At 48.6% G+C, this 11,009-nt stretch overlaps 1 long non-coding RNA gene across 1 annotated transcript; it reads left to right on the top strand.

Annotated features, from left to right (window-relative positions):
* The first annotated feature begins 415 nt into the window (after nt 1-415).
* LOC123289693 (uncharacterized) lies at nt 416-10,301 on the top strand. Its single transcript, XR_006533774.2, has 3 exons — nt 416-1,144; nt 1,469-1,729; nt 9,679-10,301. It is a non-coding gene; the product is annotated as an uncharacterized lncRNA (long non-coding RNA).
* Nucleotides 10,302-11,009: the final 708 nt, after the last annotated feature.

The raw sequence follows: 11,009 nt of genomic DNA, 5'->3' as shown, positions 1-11,009 counted from the left end.
GCAGGGCCGCTGAGTGCTGAGAGCAACCTGTGGCTGTTTACCTGGTGACTCAGTCAGGACGCAGAGGCCAGATGGCTGGCACCTTGCAAAGGCCCACGGGTGCTTTCGTTTGATTGCTTAAGAGTAAGTTCCCCAGAAAGGGGGTTTCACACGTCCTCACCCTTTCTGTAGCACCAGAGGTGCCTTACACTGCTCTTTGAGCTATTATCTTGGGGAATAAAATAGAACTTTTCATTATGTTTCCCTGGCATTCAAGGTCGGGTAGAAAGATGAGAGTTTCAATTATTGAACTGCATCAAGGTGCACAGGTACGTAAATTTAAAACATATATCAAAATAGTTTTTGTGTCTTTTTCCATATAATAATTTCTAATCTTTATTTGTCGCTATAGTCTAAAGGCTTGTGTCTGCTCCAGGTTCATTTGTTGAAACACCAAAGGTGATGGTATTGGGAGGCGGGGCCTTTGAGAGGTGGTTGGTTACGCATGGGATTAGTATCCTCATAAAAGGGGCCTGAGAAAGCTCCCTCCCTCCTCCCCATGTGTGGATGCAGTGAGAAGTTGGCAGTCTGCAACCCAGAAAAGGCCCTCGCAGAACCAGCTCTGCTGGCACCAGGATCCCGGACCTCCATCCCCCAGAACTGTGAGAGGACATCGCTGCTGTCTGTAAGCCGCCCAGCGTAAGGTGGTTTTGTTATAGCCTGAACAGACTAAGACATGTGTCAGGTACCCGGTTGTGATCAGCACGTGGAAGTGCCTGAACTGATGCTATATGAGTACAGTTAACACTAACAGACAGCAAAAAGGGATGGAGTGGGCTCCCCTTGGTCTCTGGTAATGGAGACTGCAGGTAACTCTCCCAGGGCCTGGGAGAGAAGCCCAGGAGCCTTGATCCGAGTCCCACACAGGGTGAACCTCCCCCGGCTTCTTGCTCCTCATCAGCAGCAGGTAGAGGGGAGAGCTCGGAGACTTCTGCTGTTTTTGCGAGATAGGAAGTGTGCGTGAAGGCGCTCTGTGAAGAGTGAGTGAGGCGCTGTCCCGCATGAGCATCAGAGCGGCAGAGGCGGCAAAGAGGAGTGTCGGCAAGCCACGTTGCTCTGCTTTGGTGCACACCTGAAACCACGCCTTCGAGCCTTTTCCTGAAAGGTGAAGAATCTGTTTCATTTCTTTGAAGGTTTCTCTTTGGAAGAACTTAAGTCAAATGTCATTTAATGCTATGTAATTGTGCTTCTCAAATGTTAACGTGCACACAGGTCCCTGGGGATGGGTTAAAATGCAGCTTCTGATTCACTGAGTCTGGGGTGGGCCTGAGTCAAGCTCCCAGACGATGCTCATCTGCAGGTCTGGGGTCCACACTTTGGGTAGCAAAGCACAGAGTGAGTGGGAAACGCATCCTGGGAAGAGGAGCTATCTCTTAAAAGTCAGTGACTCCGCTGTCTTCCATTCTCTCTCAAACTCTGCCTTTCTCAGTGGGCACCACAGTAGGGCTAATGAACCAGAGTGGAATACGGCCATCGACTTGTGACTTGGCACTAGGGTATCTGTAACCAGTCATCCAAGCATCTCTCCTCTGAGACTGAAGTGCTGAGGGTCTTGGCCCCACTGGGTGCCTCCAAGGCAGGATGGCCTGGATCATCCTGGCATGGATCATTCCGTTGTCCCACTGATGAGCCCACCCAGTGGAAGGGGTCTCTGCACATCTACCCAGACACAGGACAAGGAGCCTCCGCGGTGAGTAACTGTATTTTTCCTCAGCATTTCCTATGTCACCCACGTGTCACAGAGGTCCATGCAAGAGGTGCTTCCTGGAGTTTGGGGAGAAATGACGAGCAGTCCTGCAAAGTCAAGGTAGGAGCTTCTTTCCTCCCCCTGCTGACCCCTGGGCTCCTCCTCCATGAGGCCGTGGTATAACTTTCCTTTTTCCTTTCTTAGAATTTGCCCGAAGGTGCCTGAGGAGTGGTCAGTAAATCAAACTGCCTTTTCTTGTTTCTGTGCTGCTTGGTGGGCAGCATTCCCGTGCTCGGTAGGAAAGCCCCGTGATGCTAACCCAGATGTGAGGAAGTGATCCCCTTTTGATTAGACTGTGTGTTACACAGCTTCTTTCCTTAGCATGGTTTCCTCTCCCTGTCCCGTGAGTCAGTGGTCTTATCTGTCCCACTGCTCATCAGCTCAACAGCCTTCCCCGGATGCTCTCATGCCCCCTCATTACTTCAGCTCCCGACACCATACCCTGTGCTCTGTCCACTCCTCAACTCTGCCTTCCATGGGTCTCAACTTCACATAAACAACTCCCAGCTGTCCAGCTCGTAAGGTTGTCTCACAGGCACCTTGTGCTCAACACATCCAAAAAGCAAGCCATATTCTTGCCTAGACCTGCTCTTCCTCCTGAGTCCCCCATTCAGCAATTCTTGCCAAACATTCTCTCCATCCTCCTCACTACCACATCCTTCCAAAACGCAAAATCTGGGATGGCGATCTCACAAAATCGTATGGCCCCAAATACCCTTTATATGCCAATGACTCAAATCTACATAACATCTCCACCTGTGTGTCTAACTCACGCCTCAAAATAAACATGATCAAAAAGACCTCTTTATCAAGTCAGCCCTGAAGGCCTAGTGGTTAAGGCTCAGTGCTCTCGCTGCTTTGGTGGCCCCAATTTGCTTCCTGGTCACGGAACCACACCAGCCATCTGTGAGTTGCCATGCTGTGGTGGGGGCTCACATAGAAGAGCTAGGAGAAGTTAGAACTAGGATGTACAACCATGCACCGGGGCTTTGGGGAAAAGGAAAAAAAAGAAAGACTTCTTTATCTAACACAGCCCACCCCAACCCACCAGTCTTCCCCACTTCGGTAAATAGCACCACCATCCACCAAACACTCAGGCCAAGAAGCTAGAAGCCATCTTGGACTTGTCTCCATCTCACACTCCACATTCAGTCCTTCAGCAAATCATGGTGTCTTCACATTGAAAGTATATGCCACCCCTAATCCAACCCCCTCTCACCACCTCCCCTCAGAGTTCAAGTCTCCATCACCTCTTGCTTGACTCCACACAGCCTCCTAAGTGGACTCCCCAGTGTACTCTTCCCCCTTCCTTTCCATTCTCCATACAACCGGGTGAGATGTATGCAGCATAAATCAGATTGGATCCCTCCCCAGTGGCTTTCCAGCCCACTTGAAGCAGAGTCCACACTCCTTCCCATGGTTGACAAATGGCTGACTGTTTGTTATAGGCATCCATCCCAGTACCGGTCTATAGGTCAACACATTAATTTACCTTCAAATGTTTTGGAGCTATGGGAGCAACTGAAAATGGGAAAGGAGGAAATAATGATCTAATTATTATTAGGTAATTAATATTTATTCATTTGGATTAAAAATACATGCACACATAGACACATATCTGAATGTTCACACAGACACGAAAGTTTTAAATACAACCAATATATGAATTTATATAATAAATGCATAAGAATAGGATCCTTATAGGACAAATAGGATCCTGCGTTTTCCTTTATAATGTGATGTCTACCAATCCAGTTCCAGCACATTCCGCTGCCTCTTGCTGATGACTTCTGCTTACTGCTACAGACATTTCCAGTTGAGGCACTTGCCCACCAGTTACTTCCTGTGGCACATGCCCCTTCTGGAACCTTGTCTTTGAGCTTCTTGCTCTCATCTTGGCTGTCCCCTGCAGCACCCTTCTCCGTGGTCTGGGGCTGTCCCTGGACACAGGCCACTGTGCAGTTTGGGGATGGAACTCTCACTTGCTTCTTGACAGAGGGAAATGCTGACAAGCAGATTAAGAATAAAAATACCAAGATCCTCTTTTCCTGAAGGCTTTTAAAATACTGGAACCTCAAGGGGAGATCTGGAGTGAATATGGAATTAGCTGTCAGGGGAAATCCTGAGGCTGAAATAAGTAGGATGTGGGAAAATAATGGAACAGCGTTCTTGGGTTTGAGTTCCTAAGCCACGGTGTTAAGTAATTGGCATAGAATCTGGCTCCTTATGTGACAGGATAATTTATTTCATACCATATAATATGTGACAGTAGCCACAATACTTTTCGGGGGAGATGGGTTAAATAAAAATTATTAGGTAACTTAACGTTACTGTGACTTCAGTTATTTCCTCTTCTCTGTCACTTACAAAAAGCTGATTAACAAAGAGTGAACAGGGGATGGGATGGACTAGGATTCAGGAAAAAGATCCTTCTCCTGTGTGACATTGAACAAATTATCTTACCTCTCTGGGCCCCGCTTTCCTTATATGTGAATTATCTCACAGGTGACTGACCTAGACTCATTCAGCAAATATCTGTTGTAATCCTTCACCTTGTCTCAGGCACAGTCCCTTCATTAATCTTATAATAAGTGACAAGCGTTAAAATGCATCATATAAGAAACGCTGAAGATCCTTTACCTAATTCACTAAATGACATTCTGCATGACAGATTCTAGTGTCAACTAGCAACTCCAACATCCACTGAGGAAGTCTTACCAGAAGTTGCAAGTGATCCATCGCCAAGATTTCAAACTCCACAGTCCCCTGTCTGGCCACTCCCCCGTTCTTCTTCATTCCCTCCTCTTCCTCAAGCTTCCTGTAGCAAACTGATTGCAAAAACGGTCCCACATACTCCCCACTCCAGCCTTGCCCTGCATCCAGCCCCCCGTGATGCGCCTTTGAGGCTTCCTCCTCAGAAGTACAGTCTCTTTCTCCAGTCCTGAGTGTGGCCAGGCTGTGACTTGCGGTGGCCAGTAGAACGTGGAGGAAGTGACGGGTCCCAGTCTCCCATCTGGTCCTGCTTGCTCTCCTGGAACCCAACCCTCGCCATGGAACGAGCTCAGGCTAGTCTGCCGGCTGACGAGAGACCACACGGAGCAGACACCAGTCAGTCCGGTTGTCCCAAACATGTAGAGAGTCCAGTCTAGATTAGAAGTCAAGCAACTGAGTCACAAACTCAAAGCAAAACCTTCGGAGCCAAGGGGAAGTCTACTGGTGTCTGCCATTGAGGTTCTGTCGTTGTTCAGTTCGCAGTAACATGTGACAATAGGTACCCTTCTTGACTTTGTCCCCCAGTGAATGGTTATCGCTCGTCCCTCTCTTCTCTCCATGGTTTCACCTGCCTTTCTATCCACCTTTATCCTGAGGCTGATTTTTAAGCAAAGATCCAGTTGAGAGATCAGGTGAGAAAGGCCTGATAGATTTCAAATTCCTGGCCCTAGGTGATCTTGTGGTCGGGGGCATTGCTGACCTTGGCTTGCAGGCGACACCCCAAGTCAAATCTCTAATTTCTAACTCCAATTTGGGTCTCTTTGATGCTTTGCTCTTCCTGTCTCTTTTACAGCATGGGCATTCTCCCTCACCTCCTCTGTCCTAACCAACCAACATTGGTCCTGGTCCTGCACAGGTGATCCTTGGTCCCCACGATGTTGTTCACCGAGTGGAGCTCCCTCCTGCCTCCTCTCTCCACTACGTTCTCCCTCCTTTTCACACACCCTATCTTCCTTCCTTCTGCCTCATCCGTAGTCCGTCAGCTGTTCAATGAGCTCTTAATGGGAACCTGTTATGTGACAAGGACATCATTCCGGTTTGAGTCACTCTCAGTCTAAACAGTGTGGGCGGGTTGGTGGGAAACAAGCATGGGAGAAAATAAATGACTGGCTTGTGTCACTAGAGCCTCGTATCAAGAACAAAGACTGTTGGAGACACCAGAAGCTGCAGCCACTAATTTGGTTTTGAAGAGTCAAGGAAACTTGAGAGATGAACTGTCAGCTCCACCTTGGAAGGAAGGCAAAAAGGCCTTTTCCAGGTGGAGAGAAGAAGACAGAACGTGTCCGTCCCTTCCCTCCCTGGTCGCTCTCTCCCTAGCCCTCTGCAGTCTGGCTTCGGCCACCGCCAGCCGGGGAAAGGGTTGTGTTGACAAGCTTCCAGTTACCAAAACAACCCATTGCTCCTCTGGAGCCCCCTCTGGTGACTCATTCCTGGTGAGTGAGGTCACGGCACCATTTCTTGAGTGCCACCTCGAACCAAACACCTCGAATCCCGTTTCACCCTCACAATAACTCTCATTTAAAACACAAGAGAACGCTGACAGAGAGAGCTTAGACCAAGTCCCAAGGTTTCGTGACCACAGAGGAGCAGGACCAGGGCTTACACCTGCGTCTGTCTGCTTCCAAACGTGTGCCCGCAGCCGCCCTGCCCTCCCTCCTGGGCCCCGGTGGCTGAGCTTCCCCGGCCTTCACCCTCCTTGCGTCCTCTGCTCTCTAAAGCTCATCTACCCCACGTTTCCATCAGTGAGCCTCTCGGTGCTTCATTTCCTTCCTCTGTGATCTGGCTCTTAGGTTTCTGCTTCCATCTCGCTGCAGCCGCCTCTCAAATCCCAGAAGCCAGGATCTTGCATTCATAACGCCCTACAGGATGCCTTAATTTGGTTTTCCTCATGGCATCTTAAATTCAACACATCCAAAATTGGATCCCTGTCTTCCCTGAAAGCCAGTTCCACCTCTTGACCGCTTTCTCAGTCAATGAGGCTGAAACTCAGAGCGGGCAGCTTACTTCTGTCAGCGCTGTTGGCCTTCCCCACATCCAATCAATTTCTGTCTTTGAGATGTCAGTCAAATCCATCCCATCCTTGCCACTCCCACTGATAACATGACTTATTACACCTAGACATCCCGTCCCGTTTCTCTCCCCTTCAGTCCACCTCTGTGGCGTAGCCAGGGTAATCATTTCAGACGCTGAGCTTGGATTATGTCACTGCTCTATGAACAAAACCTTCAGAGTTCCTCCTTGTTATGGAAGGAAGTCCAAACTAAATGTTGGTGTTGCAGCCCTTCCATCTCTAGCCCCGACTCCAGCCTTATGTCATAGCTCATCAGCACATCCATGGCCCAGGGCGGGAAGGAATCAGATGCCCTCCCCCTGTATCTTCAAGGGTCCTGCTTTCTCCTGTCCCCTAACTCTGCCTAACTCCATCCTTGGAGGCCCTTCTCCCTTGTCATCTCCCCCTCTAAGGCTTCCCAGATCCCCTCAAACACATGACTGATTCAGAGCACTTTTTTGGGCCCATTTTTGCCCCTGAACTGGGGTACCTGCTTTATCCCTTTACTAACGTCTGCCATGTTCTTTGAAGTTCGGAATGAGTGATTGTCCCCTCTCTCATGAATCTTGACTCTCGTGGGTGTAAATATTTAGAAAATGGACTCCAAATAATCAGTTATGGTTATAGGAGCATGGTGGTAACTATGGTTTCCTAACTCAGAGGTAAGCCCTTTAGAGATGTGAAACTCTCCCACAGAGCAGCCTGGAGAGGAATGCCTGTGGTTGCTAAGGAGCAAACAGCTTTAGGGGAGCTTAGAGCTGGGGGTGGGGGGGCCTCTCACTGATGCAAGTTTTTGCACCAATCCTGTTGGATCCCTCAGAGAATGTGAGTGTTTGGGTCTTTGAAATCATTTGTTTGTGCAATTGTGGGTTGGTATGAGAAAGCAGTTCTGTAGAGAACTAACTTGGGATTTTGAGAAATGACTTTTGTGGCCAGTTTGGGTAGGCCAGCTCTCCTCTTCTGTTTATTTTGGCAGGGCTGTTCTTGAAAGATATGATTATGTGTAACTCAGGCAAATAGATCATAAGTGTATATCCTTTTTTTTTTTGGCCTCTTGGGTTTAAAAAATCTATTCATAAGAGGAATCTTAGATGTTTCTTTAGAAGGTCTAACCAACTGATATTGGCATTTTGAGAAACCCTCTACCTGAATCCCTCATTCACTGAAAATTATGTTAAACTCCATAATGTGCACATTTTTTTAAACATGTGGAGACGTTACAAGGAATAAAATACAATCTGAGTGGGGGGCAGCAGAGGCCAGCTTTCCCTCCAGAAGCCAAGGTATCTTAATGGAAAATTAAGTTGTCCTCCAACCCACACTTCTCACCCCATCAGCAGCGAATACACAGATTTCCGCATCTAGTGAGTTGGATGTTCCATATTATGCTCTAGTTAAGGTTCAAAACCCTGAGGTGGTGTCCTAAAGGCAAACACACAAGCCAGCAAACCCAGGAGATTTCCTCTGGTTCACAGCTCCTTCTCCTCTTCCCCTCTGTCCTCCCTTCCTCCCTCCATCTCTCTCTCTCTCTCTCACTCTCTTTCCCTCTCCTTCTCTTCCTCCCATCCCTCTCTCTCTCTCTGTCCAGGCAGATGTTTCGATCATGTCCATTGACCTACTAGCTGCCATGACACCGCTGCCCACTCTCTTCTCCTTCCGACCCCTCTTCACTTGCTTGCTAGAACAGCACACCTGCAGGTGTTCCTCCTTCCTCTCAGCCTGCCCTTATTTGGTCTGTTTTGCTTGTTCCTTTACTGGCCACACCTCCCAACATTATCCTGCATGCCTCTGGCCTCAGACGTATTTGCTGTCACCACGGTCACACCATCCAGTCCCATGGCTGTAAATGTGCAAACACCATCTATATGCCGATGGCTCTCCGCTTGACGTCCGTCCCCTGATCCGTATCCTGTGGCCTCCTCGGATTGTGCCCTTGGATGGCTAATAAGCGATGGGAGTTTAACACGTCCAAACAGAGTGCCCTCCCATGCTCCTTATCCTTCCTGCCGCTTCCCCAACCTGCTCTAAGGCAACTCCTTTCTCCCTGTCGCCTAGGCAAAAAGAGGTGGCGAACTCCCCGCTCTCGAGGGCAGGGGATCCTGCTGTGGGTGCCTCCTCGCCTCCCACCGATGCCCCTGCCCAGCTGCCCGTCTGTCTGGATTCCAGTTCCTTCCTCACTGCTCTGCCTGCCTTTGTTCTTGCCTCCTTTCAGTTCATTCTTTATTAAGAAGCACTTTGACCCTGTTAGAAAAATAGGTCAGATGCGTCCCAACTTCACTCCGAGTAAAAGTCTAACTGTGTCCTGAAAACCTTTCCGTTGGGCTCCCAGCTCCTTCTCTGAAAGCTTCTCCTGGAAGCTCCTGTTTCCACTGGCTGCTGCTGCTCCCAGGTAACCCCATGGCCATATCTCGCCAGGTCACCGTATGGCAGGGCTAGGCGTCCACCCATGTCTCCCACCTGCTCCCCATGAAGGGCAGCTCCCTGTGCCCCATGACCTCTCCCTCCGGCACCATGGCCTTGTCTGAGGGAAGCCCTGAGCTGTGCTCTCCAGCCGCCAAGCTCTCAGCACCTGGAGTCACGGCTGCCCCAGGGCCAACTCGCTGGGAAGGCTCCTCCATTGCTTCCTTCCCTCCTCCTTCCCCTCTCTGCTTCCCCACTGTGCTTCCTGGAGTTCCCTCCCAAATACGTGACTTGAACCCAAATCCTTGGCTCAGGGACTGCAGGGTGGGGCAGGAGGGGCGGGGGGATATTAAGAGTGTTACTTTCTCAGTCAATACTTCCCTGGCTACTTATTTAAAATGGAAACTCCAGCCATGACCCCCAGGTTCTTATACGCCTTTCCTAACTGTCTCTTTTTGCTCCTTGTCCCTCTCACAGTTCTGTGCATTTTATTTATCTTGCGTATTGTCCACCCTTCCCACCAGAAGGCATGTGACGTGGGGCAGTGGTGTCTGTGTTGTGCACTCCTGCTCATTCAGGCCCCAGAAAAGCGCCTGGCATACAATAGGCATTCAATAAGTTCTTTGTGAATCTTTTGTCTTGACAAAATGGGACATTTCTTTTCAAACAGGTGTAACATTACAGAACCCTGGAGTTGGGAGAGGCCCCGGATGGAACTGAGTCCTACTTCCTTGTCAGTGCAGAGAGCCCGGGATGACCTTCCTGACAGGTAGTCGGGCATTGCCCTCTCCTGGAGTTATTCTTGTGATGGGGATTGGCGACGTTGCACAGGCTGTTCCTCCGCTAGAGACCTCAGCTCCAGCTGATGAACATTTCTAAGAGAATGCTGATTCCCAGGCAGAGCTCGTGCTGCACGGGGGGCAGGCTCCACCTGCAGGTCCGGGATGGACAACTCAGCCTCCGTCTGGCTGTCGAGTGGTTTGGGACTGCTGCGACGGCATCGGAGGGAGTTGCGGGCTCGCGGAAGGGGTTTCCCAGCCTTACTGAGAGGTCTTCTAGAAGTGACTCACCCAGTGGACTTAAGTAAGTTTCTCAGGTGATCAGCCCAGGACTCCAAGAGGAGCCAGCCTGGGAGGGAAGCTACTGAGGATGGATGAGCAGAGAAATGGACGGAACCTGAGACTGACGGCACGGTGGCCTCCTGGCTCCTCCAGTCATGGAGCAAACCCTGCCTTCGGACTTAACAGTCATAGGAGCCGCTACATTTCTTTATTAATTAAACTAGTTTAATTCAGGATTTCTGCCATCCTACCTGGCACACACACAGTATGCAGGAGAGAAATATTGTAGACATATTTCCAAGGAATCAGTCAACCGTGAAGGAATTTCTGATGATACAGCTGATATCTGGTATGGCAGTCACCTTTCCATGGCACCCTAAACTCTCATCGCAATGAATCCTGACCTTCAGTAATCTCTTCTGAATTTTATAAATAAATGCTAAGTAGGGAAATAGAGTAAGTTTCTTTTCAGTCAATCAACTGGGTTTATTTATTTATACTGGTATCTACGTCCACATGTAAAAAATCCATTATATAAATTTTGAAATAATCTGCTCCTTGATATATAAATTTAGTTGCCTTCAGTACAGATTACCAGTTGTCCCAAGATTATGCATTTTATAATTTAAATCACACTTGATATTATAGGGAATAAAGAGTTCTCTAAAATCACAAAAAAATATGTTTATTTAACATAACTCGAGAAGTTCATGGAAACAGTCCAAATTATAATTCAAAGTTGAAAAGGATATATTGGGCTAAAGTGTCTAAAACCTAAGGAAGAAACCATGACTTAATTTCATTGTCTTGGGTGGTAGGTCTATTAAACATATGTACTTAACTAGAAAATCAGCCCTGGCCTTATTAGATATCTTAAGCCCTACTAAGAATCTTCAATTTTTAAAAAAATGGTATTAAAAGTTGCAAATCAGGACACAAA

The sequence above is a fragment of the Equus asinus genome, chromosome 11 (assembly GCF_041296235.1).
Source record: "Equus asinus isolate D_3611 breed Donkey chromosome 11, EquAss-T2T_v2, whole genome shotgun sequence".
In the NCBI taxonomy this organism is placed as follows: Eukaryota; Metazoa; Chordata; class Mammalia; order Perissodactyla; family Equidae; genus Equus; species Equus asinus.
The sequence above is the reverse complement of the archived record's forward strand: the minus strand, read 5'-3'. Positions and strand labels throughout refer to the sequence as shown.